Raw genomic sequence first — 22,041 nt, 5'->3', positions numbered from 1 at the left:
ATAGACAATCACAGCACACTGAGGTTTGGGACTAATAGCTGGTGCGCTTGGGCAAGTTCATTTGCTTTTCTCAAGCTTGGGGTCCTCAGCTGTCCAGTGAATGGAAAGAAGGAAGGAGAGGTATTCTATCTCAGAAGGGTTTTACGATGATTGCCTGTGATAATTCAGGTAATGTTCTTATGATGGAGCCTGGCTGGCACAGAGTAAATGATCAGTAATTGTTAGTTTTCGGTTTTTTTTCACCGCAGGAGGCACTAGGTTGGGATCCCATCTTTCTTGCCCACCTCAATTCAGAGTTTAAAGTGTCCTGTCTTCCAAGGCATGGACAGAAGAGCCCACCCAGAGGAGACATCCAGGGTCCAGTAGGAAGTCTATGGATCCCCTTATATGAAGGGGTGAGGGACGCCAGAGATACTGCAAAGAATTGCCCCAAACAACATCTGTTGTGGACTTCTTATATTGGAGGGAAAATAAAGAAACAAGTAAAAACAAAAACCTGGAAGGAAAGAAAGGAGGAATGAAGGAGAAAGAAAGAAGGGGAGAAAAGGGAGGGGGAAAATTAGATTTAGTAAAAACTCAAAGCATAGACCACATTGTAATTAATACACTGGAAGAGGACCTAGAATTATGATATAAGGATATAAAAAACTTCTAAGCACAAGTCATGTTGCAGATTATAATTAATGACATGCAAAAATATTGAAGACATATTGTTAATCCTAAAAATTAGGCTATAGAATAATGTGAACTGAATGAGACTATAGTGTATATGAATTTACATATATCTAAGTAGAAAAAAGACAGGAAGGATGGAAGGAAAGCCAAAAAAATATACACGATGGTAATCTCTGGGTGACAGGATTGTGGGTGATTTTTATGTTTTTTTAATTGTATGCACCTTTTAAATTGTCTTCAAAAACCTGTGTAACTGTGTAATAAGACGAAATGAGAATTATTACAAATAATCATTAGGATTGTGAAGTTACTAGTTAACAGCCAAACCATGAATTTCAGAGTCTTTTTCCAAACTTCCAGCAGGTGGCGCAATGGCGATGTCAACTTCTGGCTGGGTTTCTCTCCAGTTTAACAGTCTCAGATGCTTTGCTGCTAGGTCCTGGCCCCGGGTGTCCATGAAGCAGAGGGCATTGTTGCCTGGTGGGGAGGGCACCTGGAAGAAACCACCCAGACACAGGGGCTGCCTGCACTCAGATCCCTGGCCCAGGGTTCCATTCTTCCCACACTAGGAGAAACAACGTAATCAGAAATGCAATGACAGACTCTAGGTCCCTCCCTCCACTTACTTCCTCCCCATAATTTGGTCTGGGGCAAAATTCAAATTAGTCTTTTTATTGGGCATTTCTGGATTGGACTGGATTTGCAGCTCATCCAAGCCCTGATGTAAGCGAGATTTTGAGCTCAAAGGTGAAAAAAAAAAAGGTAATTTTCTTGTCCACAGGAAAGGTGATATTTTTAATGAACAGCAAACCTTGTGCAAAAAGATGATGGACATTTTGGACCACTGTCAGTCATGGGGGTGGGAGGGCAGGGAGCCTGGCACCCTGACTAACCAGCCTCCAGAGATTAAAGGGGACAGAGTCTCTCCAGGCCTGGACACCCCCAGGCGAATGAATGGGTTACAGCCGGGGCACGGCCTTTGCCTGGGCTGGAAGGGGAACCGTCCATAGAGGAAACAGATCCACTTCATCTTTTTGACTTTTGTTTCACATCTTAAATTGTATATCCCCAAGAAAACTACTCTGAATGGAATTCAGCATTTAAAAAAGCTATCAGAGTCCACCAAAATGGGTCCCCATTCCACCCAGACCCACAAAGATGCACACAGGTCTGGAGACATGGAATGTTCTGGGTCCTCACTGCTATTTCTCACAGGCTCTTCAATAAGCCTCCAGTGCCCTTCTTGGTGTTGACTTGGAGAAAAAGAAGGAAGGGAGGGACGGAAGGAGGAACAGAGTTAGGGACAGAGCTAGCAGGCTCCTCCTGCCTGGTCCCAGAAGTTTTCACTTACTGATTCTTATTCCTCTGTTGTGGTACTTAACAGAGGACTTATTACTATTGTGGCCTTAACAGAGGACTGGCTTTCATGTGGTACCCATATGGGTTCTGAGTAAGTGAATCAAAGCCCTTGACATGGAGTAGCTTTCAATCTTAGACAACCCAGGCAATCAGAAGGAACCACATAAAATAATGGGGAACAGGGACCTGGCAATAACTGTATGTGTATATGCAACATCACCACACAGATGTCCATTCCTGTTCTCTCTCATTCTCTCTCTCTCTCTCTCTCTCTCTCTCTCTCTCACACACACACACACACACACACGCACACACACACACACACACACACACGCAGAGGCATTCCTAAGGGCGTTAGAATAGTGAAGATTATATAACAACAGCAAGAAGAAGATAACTAACATGTATGAGAGTATATACCAAGTAATTTAGCTTCAAGTTTAAGAGCTTTGGAGTCACTCAGCCTGGGTTTGGGTCCCAGCTCTGCCACTTTCTAGTGTGATACTTTGAACAAATTACCTAAACTCTTTGAATCTTAGTGTCCACCTGTTAAATGATAATAAAAATGCCTACAAGTCACAGTGTTGCAGAGGGGATTCAGTGAGATCCTGTACGTAGAGCACTTAGAACAGTGCCTGGCATTGCGTGGTACTCAGTAGTTGTTGGCTGTGATTATTTTCTGAAAGCATGAGGATAAAGGGGCAGTTTGAGATTGCTAAACTAGAGTTTGTCCACTCAGGGGAAATTTCATCTTGTCTAGTAACAAGACTTTTGTCACTGAAATAATTTTTTAAAGATGTTTAGTATGTTTCAAAGTATAACCCAAAGCTTTTTTCTTTTCTTTTTTTTTTTTTTTGTATACGTAAAACTGAGGTAAGAAACTTTAATTATGCAGGAGATCTGTGGAAGGATTAATCATTTTAAGAGAAGAATCATTTTTCCAACAGCCCCACTGCTATGAATGATACCTTCATGAGCCTGGGCCACCTTCTCCAATGGATCCTGGGGACCAATTACTGGTCTCGACCAACCAACTTCTATTCCAGCTTGAAGGACTGCTGCAAACTGCTGCAATTCCTGCCTGGTGGATGAATAGAGAGCAGCTCCTATTATGCTAGATTCCTTTGCCATGGTGTCCCGTGGGTTTATTTCAATAGGACCTCTGCTGCCAACAACTATTACTCATCCTCCACGTGACAAAAGATTCAAACCATTGCTAAGATTTACATTAGCTAACATTTCAGTAATCATATCAACTCCTTTTTCACCAACAGATTTCTTAATTTTATCAATGTAATTAGCTCCTTTGTGATTAAACACTTCGTGGGCTCCATTCTGCAAAACAATCTTTTGTCCTTCCTCAGTACCAGCTGTGCCCAAACCTTTAAGTCACAAGCTCTAGCAATCTGGCATGCTGCTATTCCAATCCCTCCACCGGCCCCGTGAACCAGAACACTTTCTCCAGCTATCACATGGGCACTGGGGAGCAGAACTCGATGTGCAGTAAAATACAGGATCCCGACGGCAGCTCCTCGTTTCAAGTCCAGTTTTTATGGCAGTGTGGAAACAGTGTAATCGGCTGCCAGAGCATGCTCTGTGTAGCCCCAGAGATCGTGCCGGTGGTGAAAACTCTGTCTCCTTTCTTGAAAGCAGATACACTCCCTCCAACAGATTCTATTATCCCAGCCACATCTAAGCCAGGAGTATAGGGTGGAAGTGGTTTTCTACTGTAAGTGCCAGAGCGAATATATGTGTCCACTGGGTTTATACCACGTTTGGACTTTAATTAGAACTTCACTCAGTATGACAATCTCTAGGTCCATCCATGTTGCCGCAAATGGCATTATTTCGTTCTTTTTTATGGCTGAGTAATACTCCATGGTATATATGTACCATACCTTCTTTCCCGCTAGTGTTGCGCATGGATTTCTCAAATGCCGAAAATGAAAAAATATTCCTTAGAGAGGTCAGTATTATCTTGAAGCTACAGGGTCAGGGTAAGGCCTCTTGACCCACACAAAGGACTTTGTTTTGGCAGGAGGCAAAAAATGTTCTCTCTCCCCACAAGTAGTCTGCATGGTAAACTAGGATAAATTTGAAGTGGCTATATTTCCTTGAGTGTTGCCCCACAAATACTGAGTCATGTCTCAGAACAGCTCTCATTGGTGGGATGTTCTGGTCTCAGCCCGGATGCCAGAGGAACTGCAGGAGGGCATGAAGACTGAGCAAGCAGGCCTAGGCTCCAAGGTACCCCCAAACTCCGGAACTCCACACTCCACAGGTGCTGCCTCTCCTCTTCTGCACAGGTCCTAAACAACCCAGTGCTCTTCTTGTCACAGGTTTTGAAGTGGCTATCTGGGGGACAGCTGCGTGATTAGCTAGCTGCGAGGGTTGGCATGATATTCAGACCAGTTAACAGCCAGCATGGCAGGAGCACCGGCCAAGGGAAAAGAGCCCTGGCCCCAGTGCTAGAGCAGAGGTCTAAAGAACCCCTGGGGGGCCGGGCCCCTTCTGTTGGATTGTAGGGAAATCCAGGGGACCCGGAGGACCTGGGCAGCAGGGATGCAGAGGGGCGTTTGGAGGTGGCTATTGACCAGCTGCTACAGAAGTATTTCAGCATGCTAATAACCTGTGTGGACATGCTGGTGCACCCTGGCTGAGTATCAATTCTAGGTCAAGGTGTAACGTTCAATCCCACCCTCATCTGAGCATCCCTTTGCCCATTGGCCAAATTGGGCAGCCTGTTTATAAATATGCCTCCTTTGGCAAAAGAAATCAGTGGGGAATGTAGGAACCATTTAAGAAGAAATCTCTTCCCAATTCTGAAAGGACAAGTCGATGTCAAAATGGCACAGGGTTGGTTCTTTATTCTTCTGTAGCTGATGGAGGCTAAAATATTTGGGATCCCCACCTTCTAGCTGCTGGCAGTCTGGGAGGAAGCCTATTCCCAGTAAGGATGAAAGGAGAATCCATTAATGCGGAGAGGAATTTCTGAGGTGGTCTTGGTGAGGAATATCCCATGGGTTGTGAGCTCTTGGGGTGGGGAGCATGACAGGCTCTGTGTACCCCCAAAACAGAGGGTACCCAGTCAGTACTCAGTGAGGCCAAGTGTAAGTGTGGAACTCAGGCTTTGGGTGGAAAGCAGTGATCATGTATCTGGGGGCAAGTTTCAACAGAGGTGAGGGAGATAAGGGGAAGGAACGAGAGCTCTGAGAGAGAAGACTTGGAAACCAGCCTTCCTGGTCATGTGTATGGTCTCCAGAGGGAACAAGGCTACCAAGAGAAGTTTGTCCACATATCCTTTGAGAGACCCTGGGAGAGCAAGGCAGTTGTCCTTCGGAATTGACAAGGGTGGGGGGGCGAGAGAAGAGATCACTCCACCACTGTGGTGGCCAGGGAAGAGCTGGCACAACTGGAACTTAAAGCCAGCAGGAGAATGGAACCTCACCATCCGGAAGGAGCTGTGGGCAGCAGCAACCGTGGAGACACCTTCTCTGGGCTTAGAAGCCATCTGGGGGCTGAGAGTCCTTGGCTGGCGGCATTTTCAAGATTTTGCCTAGTGCTTCCCCCACAAAAGCTGTAGGGGATTGGAGGCAGAAACCAGAGGACCTGCGGCGGTGGGGAGGCTAGCCAGAGAAATGCCCGCTACTCATGATGTTCGGAGGGCATCCTCCAGTTGACAAAGCACTGTCTCAATCCTAAATCTGCCCAGCAGACATGATCATCCCTATTTTACAGATAAGAAAGCAAAGCCCCAGAGAGGTTAAGAGGCGGCTCCGAGGTCCATCACGGTGATGCCAGGGCACACTGCGTCACCATTCAGGTTCCCCGACTCTCCACTAGGTCCTCTTAATCGGAGTGGGATGCGAGTGAGGTGCCTGGGGTGCAATATGTAAGGAGGCGTGGTCCTTAAGAGGGAGGTGGCTGGGACACAAAATTTAAGGAGTCTGAAGTGGCTCCCCGGGTCGTGTACGCGCACTGGCTGCCTTCTCAGATTTAGCCCCGGGATGCCTTGCTTGCCTCACGTACATCCAGACCTTCCTTTAATCACCTGTCTCATTCCAGCGGTGGAGGGTTTTGCCAGAGAAGCGCACTGTTGGGATTGCAAGCAAGATTCCCTGGCCCCGCATGCTTGCTGAGCAAGCCTGGGGCTTCCCCACAGGCTACATGCTCACTGAGAAGTTGCCTAGAATCTCAATCTGTTCCTGCAGCGAGGAGAGGGGGAGGGGGGAGAGTGTTGCCACCAGATATGCCGGGCACCACAAACAAACAACAAGAAAGATGCATGTGCTCAACGGAGCTGAATTTTAATTGATACTTTCCTCAAACAGTGGTTCTGAACCAACATCCCCCAGCCCCCAAAGATGATGAAGGGGGTGCGGCTTAACGCCACAATTAACAGACAACCCCACAACAAATACAGTAAACATTAATCATATTAAATATTGAACGCAGACCCTGGTACGCTTGAAAAGCAATGGGTTTTTAAAATTTTATTTTACAGAAGACAAAGCAATGATTGTGGAGGAATTATTCTGATGTCAGTGCTGAAGGGAAATAATGTAACATTCTGGAATTTATATAAAAATTACAGCTTTGTTGTGTTTCACACTATATATAGTAATTTAATCATTTGCAGCTGATTAATTTCAGTGAAGGAAAATGTAGCATTATGCATCCCTAATGGAGTTCCAAGGTTTGAATTCTAATCGTGAGTTGGGAACAGTTTAAGTCTAAATTAGCAATTAGCTTGGGCAAGGGACATTTAGGTTAAAATGGAGTCATCTATTGACATGTACTGAGTCAACAAGAGAGCAGGAAGGAAAATCACCAGAAAAGTGCTTGCCACAGAACACTCTTTGCTGGGTTAATAATTATCATTCCATACATTAGCAGAATGCGGTTGCACTTTAGAAAACATTTTCTTGTACATTTATCTCATTTGCTTTGGTCTTCATAAGTCTGTGAAGTGGGTATTTGTGCTCCATTGTATAGTGGAGAAACTGAGGCTCAGAAGAATTAAGGTCACAGCGAGATAGAACATATATGGTGGCAGGAGTTGAACCCAAGTGTTCCAGTTTCAGAGCCAATATTCGTTCTACCGCAAGGTAGTTTCTGGGGAAATTTGCTCTACCTTGAGATTCTCCAGAGGGAAGTGAAAAGGTAATAACAATATTAAATAAAAGTGAACCTTGGGCTTCCCTCATGGTGCAGTGGTTCGGAATCTGCCTGCCAATGCAGGGGACACGGGTTTGGGCCCTGGTCCGGGAGGATCCCACAGCCACGGAGCACCTAAGCCTGTGCGCCACAACTACTGAAGCCCACGTTCCTAGAGCCCGTGCTCCGCAGCAAGAGAAGCCACCGCAATGATAAGCCCGCGCACCGCAACGAAGAGTAGCCCCAGCTCATCACAACTAGAGAAAGCCCACATGCAGCAACGAAGACCCAATGCAGCCAAAAATAAATAAATAAAATAAATAAATTTATTAAAAAAACAAAAAAAAGTGAACCTTGACAAAACTCTCACTGTGTATCCAGCTCTGTGCTAAGCACTTTACGGGTATTAGCTCAGTTAATCTTCAAACACACCTTCAAGGGAGGTACCATTAATATCCCCATCTACAGATGAGGCTCAGATGGGTTAGGTTTCTTGTCCAGGGATGCAGTTGGGATTACATAGATAAGATTCTATCAGAAAACTACTAGAGCTAATCAGTGAATTTGGTAAAGTTGCAGGATACAAAATTAATGCACAGAAATACCTTGCATTCCTATACACTAACAATGAAAGATCAGAAAGAGAAATTAAGGAAACAATCCCATTCCATTCACCACTGCAACAAAAAGAATAAAATACCTAGGAATAAACCTACTTAAGGAGGTAAAAGACCTATACTCAGAAAACTATAAGATGCTGATGAAAGAAATCAAAGATGACACAAACAGGGCTTCCCTGGTGGCGCAGTGGTTGAGAGTCCGCCTGCCGATGCAGGGGACACGGGTTCGTGCCCCGGTCCGGAAAGATCCCACATGCCGCGGAGCGGCTGCGCCTGTGAGCCATGGCCTCTGGGCCTGCGCGTCCGGAGCCTGTGGTCCACAACAGGAGAGGCCACAGCAGTGAGAGGCCCGCATACTGCAAAAAAAAAAAAAAAAAAAAAAAAAAAATCAATCAAAACATTCCCTAACACCATACACAAAGATAAACTCAAAATGGATTAGAGACCTAAACGTAAGACTGGACACTATAAAACTCTTAGAGGAAAACACAGGAAGAACACTCTTTGACATAAATCACAGCAAGAACTTTTTTGATCCACCTCCTAGAGTAATGGAAATAAAAACAAAAATAAACAAATGGGCCCTAATGAAACTTAAAAGCTTTTGTAAAGCAAAGGAAACTACAAACAGGACAAAAAGACAGCCCTCAGAATGGGAGAAAATATTTGCAAACAACTCAACGGACGAAGGATTAATCTCCAAAATATATAAACAGCTCATGCAGCTCAATATTAAAAAAACAAACAACCCAGTCAAAAAATGGGCAGTAGACCTATATAGACATTTCTCCAAAGAAGACAAACAGATGGCCAAGAAACACATGAAAAGCTGCTCAACATCACTAATTATTAGAGAAATGAAAATCAAAACTACAATGAGTTATCACTTCACACCAGTAAGAATGGGCATCATCAGAAAATCTACAAATAACAAATGCCGGAGAGGGTGTGGAGAAAAGGGAACCCTCTTACACTGTTGGTAGGAATGTAAATTGATACAGCTACTATGGAGAACAGTACAGAGGTTCCTTAAAAAACTAAAAGTAGAATTACCATATGACCTAGCAATCCCACTACTGGGCATATAGCCAGAGAAAAACCATAATTGAAAAAGACACATGCACCCCAATGTTCATTGCAGCACTATTTACAATAGCCAGGTCATGGAAGCAACCTAAATGCCCATTGACAGACGAATGGATAAAGAAGGTGTGGTACATATATACAATGGAATATTACTCAGCCATAAAAAGGAATGAAATTGGGTCATTTGTAGAGACGTGGATGGATCCAGAGACTGTCATACAGAGTGAAGTAAGTCAGAAAGAGAAAAACAAATACCATATATTAACGCATATATGTGGAACCTAGAAAAATAGTACAGATGAACTGGTTTGCAGGGCAGAAATAGAGACACAGATATAGAGAACAAACGTATGGACACCAAGGGGGGGAAGCAGTGGGGGGTAGGGGTGGTGGTGGGATGAATTGGGAGATTGGGATTGACATGTATACACTAATATGTATAAAAGGGATAACTAATAAGAACCTGCTGTATAAAAAATAAAATAAAATTCAAAAATTCAAAACATAAATAAATAAAATAAAAAAACCCTCGCTCTTTACCCTAATACATAGCTCCTCTCAAAGATGCCTCTTAAATGCCAGGTTAAGGTGTCTTGATTTTGTAGACCATCGGGGCTTTGGTGTGTTTGGTTGTGAAGGCACATTTTGGAGCAGAAACGAAGCAGAGCCCCTCTGCTTCACACCCATTCCTCCTTCTCCACCCTGCTCTGTGCCAGGAAGAAGAAACTGGGGGGATCTGCTGAGTTTGGCCAGTGGGAGCAATGGCGGGAGATAGGAGGGAGAGAGGTGCATGGGGCCGGAGTGTTTATTCTTCAGGTTTCCTCAGTACAGAGATGCCATGAGCTGCCTGTGTCCCTCACCCAGAGGTCACGGCTCCCATCAAGTGGCTACACTGCCCTCTTTGTGTCCAGGCTTAATAAAGCCCCCTCTCCTTGTCCCTTCAGGCCCAAGGTGGTCATGGTGTCCACTCTTACCAGCCTCAGGGCACTGCCTGTCCTTTCTTGAAGTTTCCCTGCTGCCGGCCCTTCCTGTGACCAATGAACGACGCAGAGAAGACCTGCTCCCAGTACAACCAGGCAGAGGTTGTTTTCAAGGAACTGGACACAGGAGAGGTGGAAGATAGGAAGTCATTCAGTATTTTATTTAAGCACCCAGAGAAAGTCAGGACAGGAGTAAAGAGCCATAGCCGTGTTACACCCTTCAAGCAAATAGAAGCATAGGTGGCGTGTCTCTAGATCCTCTCATCTCTGCTCATGCAAACTGCTGACTCCTTGTGCCATCCCCGAATATCAGGGCCCTTTGGATGCAATGACACAAACTCAATTTAAATTGACTTAAGGACTTCCCTGGTGGCACAGTCGTTAAGAATCCACCTGCAAATGCAGGGGGCATGAGTTCGATCCCTGGTCCGGGAAGATCCCACATGCCGCGGAGCAACCAAGCCCGTGTGCCACATCTAGTGAGCCTGCGCTCTAGAGCCCACGTGCCACAACTACTGAGCCCACATGCCACAACCACTGAAGACCACGCAGCTAGAGCCCGTGCTCCGCAATAAAGAGTAGCCCCCGCTAGCCGCAACTAGAGAAAGCCACACAGCAACGAAGACGCAACACAGCCAAAAATTAAAAATAAATAAATAAATTGACTTAAACCAAAAAAGTGAACTTATTGGTTCATGGATTGAAAGTGAGGAAAAAATAGAGTGGATCTGGGCTCAGGGAAGCCGGGATCCAGGACTTCCAATGCCAGGAGGATCCGCCCTTCCTTTTTTATTTTCTCTCCCTGAACACTGTCTTTACTCCTCTGACAAAGGCAGCCTTGTCAGTGATGGCGGTTGACAGAAACAAAATTAAAACCCTACCATTCAGATCAGAACTGGTGATTTGGAGTGAAATTCACTGAATCAGTCAGAGTCCCAGCAGGAAGCAGAATTTCTCAGATGGTTTAATTAAGGAGATTTTTAATAAAGGGACTCTTTGTAGCAGTGTGGACAGCATTCAGTATACAAACAAGAAATATTAGAAACTAACACACTATTGTAAAGCAATTACACTCTCATAAAGTTGTTAAAAAAAAAAAAAAGCGGGCTTCCCTGGTGGCGCAGTGGTTGAGAGTCCGCCTGCCGATGCAGGGGACACGGGTTCGTGCCCCGTCCGGGAAGATCCCACATGCCGCGGAGCGGCTGGGCCCGTGAGCCATGGCCGCTGAGCCTGCGCGTCCGGAGCCTGTGCTCCGCAACGGGAGAGGCCACAACAGTGAGAGGTCCGCGTACTGCAAAAAAAAGAAAAGAAAAGAAAAGAAATATTGGAGCACCCAGACTGGATGAGGAGGAAGCTATTACCATGGTGCTGGGGCCAAGGAGAGCTGCACCGTGGAGAGTCACCAGGTGGGGACTCAAGTCATCAGGCATGCAGCTACTGACAGCAATGAGGACCGAAGCAGGGGGGTTGGGGCACCCTGACATCTCTCTTCTCCTGCCCTTGGATGTCTTGCCAGTAACATACTCCCATCGGCTTCACCTAACCAGAAACCCAATTGCAAGGGAATTCAGGTGGTGCAGGGTTCAGGGTCAGCCTCCCAGGGTGACAAAATAGAACAGTTAAGGCAGAAAGTGGAATTCAGGGGACAAAGAGAGAATAACTTGCATGTTCATTTTGTACCTTTGCAAGAGTTTGAGGATTGGAAAACTGAACATACTTAAGAGTGTTTTAGTTAAGAGAATTTCCTAAGAATTTCAACTTCAATGAAATAATTGACTCAAGCAGTTATCATCCACAGATGCTAAAATCATTGAGCAAAACTTTGGTTGGTCATCGGGAGGTTTACATGATCTCAGAGCGTCCTCCCGAAGAGCCCTTGTTAATTACAAAAGGGAAGGTGTCTTCACAATGGAGAGATCTGCCAGAGAGCTGCTTAACGAAGCCATCAAACTTAGCATCACTCAGTGATCAAGGGACACAATGACACTATGTGCCTTCTCGTGAGATGCAACGGGAAACACACAACCTCACCTTTGTCGTGTTCTTGCCAAAATGTTTAAGCTGAGTCTAATCCAGAGGAAGTGACCAGATAAGTCCAGATCACAGGGCACTCTTTAAAACAGTCAATGCTCTGAGCAGCGGCAACCGTGAAACACAGGGCTAAACAGAAAAGAGTACTGCACACAACTTGGATGAATCTCACAATGTTGAGCAAAACAAGCTAGGTTCAAAACGTGTACGTAAAACATGATTCTGTTTACATACAGTTGGAAGACAGACAAAACCCATTTAGGTATTAGGAGTCAGGATAGCGGTTTCCCTCGCGGGGTGATGTGAGGAAGGGCACCCAAGAGAGAATTCCAGGGTGCTGATGATATTGTTTCTTATCGCAGTGCCTGTTACAGGCGTTTATTCACTTTGTGAAAACCTGTTGTAATGAGTACACTCTGCGTGTGTGTGTGTGTGTGTGTGTGTGTGTGTGTGTGTGTATTAGGAAGAGAGATAACATTAATGTGGCAAAATACCACCAACTGACAAATCTAGATGAAGGATCTATAAATATTCATTATTCATTATATTGTTTTTTACCTTTTCTCTAGGTTTGAAATTTTCCGAAATAAAAAGGTGGGGGGAAAATAGAAATGATTTCAAATTATTTTTTAAATGTTCCACGATGTATAAATGGCTGGCATATTATTCATCAGCAATGTCCTCTACAGCGAGTTCACATTATTCACACACTTATTTAAATATAAGCAAACTGTTCACACTTAGCTAAAATAAAACAAAGAACAGAAAACACAGCTAGTTTGCATTTATTATGATTCCTAAACACAAGCTGAATATCTCGTCTGGTGCTCATGTACAGAAATAGCAACCTATTCCCATGTTCACAGAAAAACTGCTGTGTTGGACTTATTACGTTATGGCTTGGGATCCACAAAACCATACCAATGGGGTTTTGAATTCTCAAGGGTTAGTTTAATGGCAGGTAATCTTTAGTATGCTCACTGAATTTAGAAACCAACCAACTTAAGCTGTGACATCACTGGAAATGTTGACCAATATTAGAACCTTGTTTTCCCTTTAACAGTCTTGTTGGGGTAGAAGGAGGAAGAAAATTCAGCTCCCCATCCTCTGGTGTTTTCAGGCCCAGGCATGGATAGAAAAATCTCAGAAGAAGGCAGATAAAAGAAGAAAAGAGGGAGAAGCTCTATCTGTTTTAATCCACCTCTGTTCCAAAATCCACCTCTGTTCCAAAATCCACCTCCACACTAGCCAGAAGCCAGCAGAAGCTCCAATGTAGAGAGCAGTACACATGGAAGCAATGGCTCTTGCTCTCAAAGGTCATCATTGCATAATCCTTATGTATCCCTCCTGTCCTCATCCCTTTAGCCGCCAAAGCATACGGAGAGCAAGCAGTGTGACCTCTTGGCACCTGGGTCTGAGGAAGAGGCAGGATCTGCCCGACGGTTCAATCTTCCAACGCCAACGTAATAGACATCTTTGGTTCAGCCCACTGCCAATTATCTGTGAGCCACTGCCTAGCACACTGTTGGAACATAGTAGATGCTCATTAAATATTTGTTAAATAAATGAATGAGCTGTGGAGAGAAAGGCTGCAGAAGAGGCTGAAGGAGTGGTTTTCATGGAAGATTCTATGCAACTTGGAGGGATTTTTGCCCACCTCTGCTTAAAATTCAGCTCTTGATTCCTTGAGGATGCCAACCTGGGATCAGTAGAGACATACCCTTGGCATTTGTAGGGGACGGAGGCTCTGGCAGCATATGAGAGAAAAAGTCAGTGAAACTGCCAACTGCAGGGCTTGAGACTTCTCAGCCTCTGTAATCATGTGAGCCAATTCCATATATATATAAAACACATATGTAAAACATAGAGATTTATTATAAGAAATTGGCTCACGTATATACACATACACACACCTCTGTAACTTTAACTCAGTATTTCCTCCATTTTTTAACGTGTGTGTATATATTTATCTGTGAGTGTATGTGCGTGTGTGCCTATGTGTGAGTACAATATTATCATATTCTGTTTTTCTGAAGAACCCAGACCATGCACTTACATCACACAATTGTATGATAAACACCCCTGGTTGCCTGCCTACCAAGTTTCCTGAGACCCCCCACTTCCCCTTGCTAGTAGGACCCACCTCTCACAATGGAGACTCAAAATGGCAAACACTCCCCCTCCCAGCTCCCATTACATTCAGGCACAGGTGTGCAACCCAAACCCTGCCATGTGAACCTAAAGGAGAGTTTGCCGGTGGCTACAGGGAAAGAATTTCTTTCCTGAAAAAGGAGCCACCCAGGAGGAAATGTTTTCCTCCAACTCTGTGGAGAGTTGCATATGCCCGGTGCCAGAAACCGCAGTAACATCCTGCCATCAGGAGGGAGACATTGCCTTTGTGCTGAGCAAAACAGAGCAGAAAGAAACAAAACGTCAGAATTCATAAGAATACTGTAGAGCTGCTGAATTAACCAATCCAGAAATCACCCTGCCTCCAGATTTCTTATGTGAAATAATAGACATTCTTATTGCTTAAGTCCTCTTTAAAGAGAAGTCTGCTTCCTGCACCCAAAAGCATTCTAATCTAATTAGCTGATTTCATTTTCCTTGTAAGAGCTCACATCAAAGGAGGTCTGTTTATCCAGTCAAAGGTATACTTATAGGTTCATTTAGTACGCTTCTTTATTTACAAATAGTCCAGTGAAATGAGAAATATATTTATATATCTACACCCATATTCAGGCTTCATCCTTCCATCCCTCCATCCCTCTGTCCATCTCTTAATCTGTCTATCTCTCTGTGAGTTCCATGGTCAGAAAAGTCTGGGAAGCTGTGATTACTGCATACTTCTGCAGAATCACAATCAACATTAACGTATTAGAGCCGTTGAGAAGTTCTATAGAGAAGAACCTCCTTTAACTCAGTATTTCCTTGATTTTATGTTTGTTTGTTTTTTAATCACCGAATCCTTCTTTGAGCACACATTTTAACAGCAACCCAATTTTGGAAACGTGCACGTGACTGCATGACTATCCGTCTCCTAAGATCACACACACACATTGTAAGAGGACAATTGTTCCCTCTGAAAGCAACACTTGTTATTCTGAAGCACTGAAGCGAAACCTCCAGCACACTTGGAATTTGTTTAGCAGATGTTTACAGGTAGCTTGATGTTAATTTCTAAACAAGAGCTATATTTCTGGGCTTGACTTATTGTTCATGATTCACAACCCCATTCTAGGAACCTCCAATCTCGCCCATCATCCTGCCTGAGCTAACCGTATCCGACACAAACAGTTCCCATTCATGGTGGCCCCATCCCATTTACACCATCCGCAGTCCAAGAGGCAATCTTGTGCTTGTGTTTTAACATAAACTTCACATCACATGCATACTAACACTACTTCATGAGCAAGGAATTACCACGTCTGGTTCATTGACATTTACATCTGGGAACCATTTCAATCAGATTAATCCGTTTATCTAAATAATTTTCCACTCACTTCACAACATCAGAACTCACCAATACATTTTCTGCAGATGCTTCCAACCTTCCTTTTTGTAGACTGAGGTGCAAGATTCATTATTACCTGGAGTTCTGCAGGCTGGACCCTTATCAGGGTGTAAGGGAGACCAAATAATAATCTCTATCCCATCAGAGTTTTAGAAAAGGGAAAAGAGTAGGGCAGATGGAGGTGTCATTGTCAGCCTCTTCCTGATAGTGCTGCTGGAGAAAGTGGCTTAGATGTGCGGTAACAATAGGCTTTGTGTTAGGACAGGCAGCTTATATTGCAGTAACAGCTCAGGAATGTTGCTGGCTGATAAAAACAAAGGTTTATTTCTGGTCCCCATTACCTGTCCACTGTGGGCCAGCTGAAAGTCTGCTCCATGGCATCTTCACTCAGGAACCCAGCAGTTAGACCACTGCCAATCCTGGTGGCAGAGAGGAAAATGCGAGAACGGCAAGCCTCACACCGACTCTCAGAGCTTCCAGCCAGAGGTGACCACATCACTTCTGCTCACGTTTCATTGGCCACATGGGAGCTCCACTACCACAGGCGCCCTAAGCCTGAGCCCCAGAGCAAGACAGATGTGTTCCCCGAGACCAAGCTTCCTGGAAAAGGCACAGGTTTCATCTCACTGCCAGGTTTAACCTTCGGCAAAGAGCAAAGCCACACATATGCTCTCTGCAGACAGGCAGATCCCAAAGAGAGTGGATGATGGGGGTAAACTGCTTAACTGCCCAGTCAGGCAAAAACAGTCAAATCACAATACTTTTGCAAAACAGGTTTTCCACTTACTCATTGTCTTTCAGTTTCAAGTTCTCAGTTCACTCTTGAGCCCTTTCTTCTTCAAGTTCTCCACTTTATTCTTTATCTGCTTTCCCGTCATTCTAGCCTGCTTCCCCGTCATTCTAGCCTGCTTCATCCTCCTCCAATAAGAACCATGAATCCCACTCTACTGCTGGATGCCCAGCTACCTGAACCAATAATCCAAGGCCTGAGTTACGAACAGAAAAACTTGATGTTTAGATCAGTCTGAGAAAGGTTTGTCCATGACTCGCCACCAGAGGCTTCCTACAGAAACACTGAGCAAGTGGATGAATGAAGAGACACCGTCCAGTGCCCAGTATAGTATGTGCTCCTTCAATGTGAGTTTCCCATCTTCGGCACTTTTGCTGATTCCAGTCCCCCCTTGTGGCATGCTCTTTCCTTTGAGCTCTTTCCTTATCCAAATTCCAATAATTCTTCCAATGTCAAGCTCAGGTCCCACCTGCCCTGGGCACATTCCCACCTTGACAACCAGTGGCGACCCATAGCGATACTCTGCCTACATCCCTGTGCTGCCACTTGGAGCTCAAGTTCTCATCTGACTTCCGTGTATGATGACTTGATTCTACAAGTTACCTTGAAGCTCTTGGAGGGTGGGGGCCGTGCCTTCTATGCCCCCTGCGTCCCTGACCACACCCAACCTAACGCAAGGCACAGAGCAGCCTCGTGACAAATAGTTCCTGAAACAACTCGAGGCACACGTTCTGCAGTGTGGTTGGCAGGGTCTGCTCCACTGCAGTGGGTGATGGAGCAAAGGAGCAGCAGCCTTTGAAGCATGGCCCCTGGCCGTGGTGACCACCCAGGACACTGTTCCCATGCAGGTCCACAGACTATGGGGTGAGTTGAGGTCCTGCTTTCTGGAAAACATGTCAGAGCTTCTAACAGGGAGCTGAAATCAGTAAGGAGATAAGGGAAAGCAAATACACATCTTATTATAATTATTATATTATTCAGTTCTTCCAGTCTTCTGGGATTTTTTCGTTGTTGTTGTTCTTTTACAGGACCCTTTTTAACAGGTAAAGAGGTGGATTTTATATTGTATATTACCTAGTAGTTACACCCAATTCTGGCCTTTTGGTGAAGTCTTGATGATAAATTGACTGTCTTGCCTAAGTTATTTGATGTACCGATAATGACAATTCACTTATTCTGAGCCAGTTACTGTGCCAAGCACGTTACTTGTATTAATCTATTAAGTTTTTACAAGAACTCTAAGAGGCAGGTGCTATGAATGTCAATAGAGTCACATCTGATCAGAAACTTAGATATCAGAAAACCCAGGCACAGAGAAGTTGGCTTACTTGGCTAAGGTAACAGAGCCTGGAGGTGGTCGAACCAGGGTGTAAACTTCTGCACTCGGCCTCCTGAGGCTAGGAGCTTGACCTCTACACTGAAGGGCAGGTGGGGCAAGAAAGGGAGAACTAGGGCCTTCTGAAATCAATCACATAGGGCATGGCCTTGAGCCAGACAGACCTGGGTCCAAGTTCTGGCTTTACTGCCTACTAGAGGTTTTATTTTAGACAAGTTACTTCACCCTTCTAGACCTAGTTCCTTCAGCTGTGAAATGGAGTTGAGGGAGATTAATATATGTGTCTGGCAACCGTAGACTGGCGATAAATGTTAGGTGTGAATTGTTCTCCTATTTTCTCTTCTTCTAAAACCAGAATCTTTATATCATTCAGACTGCACCCCATCTCTTCACTCTCAACTCTGTTCTCTGGCTTGCAAACACAGAGCAAGGTAAGAAAAGTGTCCGATAAAGGACAGTTTCCAGGCTGGCCAAGCAGTGACTAGACCACCAGGTACCTCTGTGCAGCGTCTGCACTCAGCAGCCCTAAGACCCCCCGTGAGACCAGACTCCACCGACCTCAGCTGGGAGTAAAGACGTGGCTGAGAAGAAAACACAGTTCCTTGGGTATTTATTGTTATTCCTCCTTAAGAGCCTTCCTTCCCTTCCCCCTCTCTAGTGTTTAGTCAGATATTTCAAATTTAATAATAGGTCCCCACTCCAACGATGAGCTACAAATAGCAAAACAAACCGATATTTCTTCATGGTTACTTCATAAAATGGCAGAGACCGTGGCTTGGCTGCAGAGGGCTAAGCTGGTTAAATTCGTTTTTACAAAAAGAGGGACTCTCTTCCCTCTGGTGTCACCAACAATACTGAAGGCAATTTAATAGCTTCATGCGAAGAGCCATGTCTGGATCTCAAGTCATGGCTTTTTCTTTCCTTTTTTTTTTTAATTAATTAATTAATTTATTTTTGGCTGTGTTGTGTCTTCATTGCTGCGCTTGGGCTTTCTCTAGTTGTGGCAAACAGGGGCTACTCTTTTTTTTTTAACATCTTTATTGGAGTATAATTGCTTTACAATGGTGTGTTAGTTTCTGCTGTATCACAAAGTGAATAAGCTATACGTATACATATATCCCCATATCCCCCCCTCCTTGCGTCTCCCTCCCACCCTCCCTATCCCACCCCTCTAGGTGGTCACAAAGCACTGAGCTGACCTCCCTGTGCTATGCAGCTGCTTCCCACTAGCTATCTATTTTACATTGGGTAGTGTATATATGTCCATGCCATTCTCTCACTTCGTCCCAGCTTCCCCTTCCCCCTACCCACGTCCTCAAGTCCATTCTCTACGTCTGCATCTTTATTCCTGTCCTGCCCCTAGGTTCTTCAGAACCAAGCAGGGGCTACTCTTCATTGCACTGCATGGCCTTCTCACTGCGGTGGCTTCCCTTGTGGCAGAGCACGTGGTCTATGTGTGTGGGCTCGGTAGTTGTGGCACATGGGTCCAGTAGCTGTGGCTTGCGAACTCTAGAACGCAGGCTCAGTAGTCGTGGCGCACGGGCTTAGTTGCTCCGCAGCATGTGGGATCTTCCTGGACCATGGCTCGAACCCGTGTGCCCTGCATTGGCAGGCGGATTCTTAACCACTGCGCTACCAGGGATTTCCAAGTCAAGGCCTTTTTCTGACGGAAACACTGGTTTGGGCTGTTGGCCCTTCAGCAGGAGAGCTGGATGGTCAGATGTGGTCTGGAGAGTCTGCCTGGATTTGAACCCCGCACTTGCTGCTTGACCTTGGGCAAGTCACTGACCCTCTGTCATAGGCTGAATAGTGACCACTCAGTGATATCAGGTCTGAATCCCTGGAACTCGTGAATGTTACCTCATATGGTAAGAGTTTTGCCAATATGATTAAATGAAAGGTTTTGAGATGAGGCGGTTTTCCTAGATTATCTCCTTGGGCCCTGAATGCCATCACCAGTATCCTTGTAAGAGAGAAACAGAGATTATGCCCTCACATAGAAGATGGAAGGTGAAGCGATGATGGAAGAAGAGAGAGATGAGAAGATGGCTTTGAAGATGGAGGAAAGGGCCATGAGCCAAAAAGATGTCGTTCCGGAAGCTGGTTGAGGGAAGAAACGGGTTTTCCCCAACAGCCGCCGGACAGAGCACAGCCCCGCCTACACCGTGATTTCAGCCCGTTGAAATGTTGTTGGACTTCTGGCCTCCAGAACAGTGAGAGAATACATTTCTGTTGCTCTGAGACACCAAGTTTACAGCAATTTGTTACAGCAGCCTTAGGAGTCATGGTACGTACACGTGTGGTACATACATCCTCTCGGAGTCGTGGTGTCTGTGACCACCAGGCACAGGATGGACGGGGGCAGGGAGTTGATGTGGAGGAGGGGTGGCAGTGACAGACAGGCTGAAAAGTGAGATGGAGAAGCTGCCCGCAAACTCCATGCCTGGGCAGTTTCCCAAGGATACAGGACAGAGGTCCACGTATTCATTTAGCACTTCTTGAGGGCAAGACCCCAGTGTAACTCTCTCCACAAATCCTAGTGATATGGACTCTTCAGTCAAAATCTCACTCTGCCACTGGGTGACCTGGAGCATATTATTTAACCCTTCAAAGGCTCCATTACCTGAGCCTGAAAACATGCTGAAGAGGTAACAGGACAACGTCCTGCGTGGCACCGAGCAGGTGCTTAAAGCTGGTTTCTTTCTGGTCCTCTCTGAGAACTGATCTTGCTGCCCATCCGCAACCACTTGGACACTAGTGAGAGGAGAAAAGACATGAACCGTGATTCCTGCGGCTGTGCTGCGGGGGACTGCCTACCCTCACGGTCCCCCGTGTCAACCTGCCGCCCGGGAACGACCCTTGACGGAGCTCCTGTTAGCCCTTCAAAGGTCAGTGAACACATATTCATTGAGCACCTACTACGTGCCAGGCACCGGTTAAAGGACAGCCCTCAGTGAAATGTTTTACGGTAGAACAGTGTAGTGCAGGGCTGCCGCCAGCTCCAAAGGTGCTTTGCGCAGATTACAGAAGGTTGCCCTTTCTGGGCAGACACAGCCCCATCAGTACACAGCTTGGCAAGCAGGAAGCCCCTTCGTGTAAAGAAAAAAGAGCCCCTTCATCGGAGTGGACACAGCCCGGGCAGGGCGCATGGCTTGGCAGGCAGAGTGAGGACTGGACTTAGGCCCTGCAGGCCCCTCATCCAGGCAGCCTCACCACACACAAGTGTCCCACCAGGCACAGTGTCCCCGCAGCCATGCATTTTTCTTAAAGATAAATGTGCTCTGTTCAAGGGCTTCTCTTTTATGCTCTCCTTTCAGACGTGTGAAAATGTCCTTTCCTGTATGAAATGTTGGTAACAGTAGATGGTAGTTGCTTGTCTTATCTCTTTTGTGAACTGTTCTTAGCAAAATAAAGTTGGCAGCTTTATGTCAGTACTCTGCTTTGGACATTTTTCTGGTCCATAAAATTAAAAACTTTGGGAATCACCTACTGATGGGAGGTGTTGTGTGGTAAGAAGCCCTCTGTTCGAGCAAAAGAAAAGTCCCTGTAAAAAACACAGAGCTGGGCAGGTACTATACTGCCATCCGTGTCCTGAGTTGCAGTGATCTGCATGACATGACATCGCAGAATCGCTGGCTTGCTATGGTTATCACGATATCTATGTAAAAACCTTGGAAGTTGCTGTCTTTGTGACATATGAGGTCCATGCCAGGCAGATATTCGAAAAAGAAAGATTTTTGTGTCTGAGAAATGTACGTGCTGTCAATAAACGGCATTGCTTGAACACAGCTGCACGCACACGTGAAATTACTCATGCACACGGGAGAATCATTGTCTCTTGCATGCTTTGGTGATTTTGGACCTCACGTGAGGTCCACACAGCTATAGGAAGGCAGGCCTTGACTCCAGTGATAAATCTGGACTCTCTCTCTTAGCCAGGATTCTCTCAGTTGATCCAAACAGAAAACTGGTCTCAGTTAAAGTAGAGTGTATTGGCTCACCTCACTGAGAAATGAGGGTCTGTGTCAGGTACAGCTTGATCCAGGGTCTCAGTGACAGTATCAGGATTTACCTTTCTCCCCACCGCCAGGCAGTCTACTTTCCCCTGTATGCTCCCCCATGAAGGCCTCACCACACAGTTAGGTGGCTGCCAAAGTTCTAGCCTTGGAGGCACCAAAAAAAAAGAGAGCTTATCTTCCCAATTGTTCAAACAAACAAAAGTTCAGCACCTGGGTCTCAGCCTGAACTAGATCATGAGCCTATCCCTGGACCTATCGCTGTGACCAAGGACATGCCCAAACCTGGGGCAGAGCTGTGGGGAAGGGTTAGTTGTCTAGAATAAAGTCAGGGTCAAGGGATGCAGCTAGCCAAGCTTATTTTCTCTCCCTAAAGGAGTGAGTTCTAAGAAGTTAGTCCCCAAAGAGACAGCACCTGTGCTGCCTGTTCTCCTTTTGCCTCTCCCCAACCCCGCCCGCCCATCTATTCTCCCCCGC

The 22,041-nt window shown here is 45.5% G+C and overlaps 1 pseudogene; it reads right to left on the bottom strand.

Moving 5' to 3' along the window:
* Nucleotides 1-2,870: 2,870 nt before the first annotated feature.
* Nucleotides 2,871-3,820, bottom strand: LOC101284372 (quinone oxidoreductase-like; annotated as a pseudogene).
* Between the last annotated feature and the right edge of the window lie 18,221 nt (nucleotides 3,821-22,041).

The sequence above is a fragment of the Orcinus orca genome, chromosome 8 (genome assembly GCF_937001465.1).
Source record: "Orcinus orca chromosome 8, mOrcOrc1.1, whole genome shotgun sequence".
Taxonomy (NCBI): Eukaryota; Metazoa; Chordata; class Mammalia; order Artiodactyla; family Delphinidae; genus Orcinus; species Orcinus orca.
The sequence above is the reverse complement of the archived record's forward strand: the minus strand, read 5'-3'. Positions and strand labels throughout refer to the sequence as shown.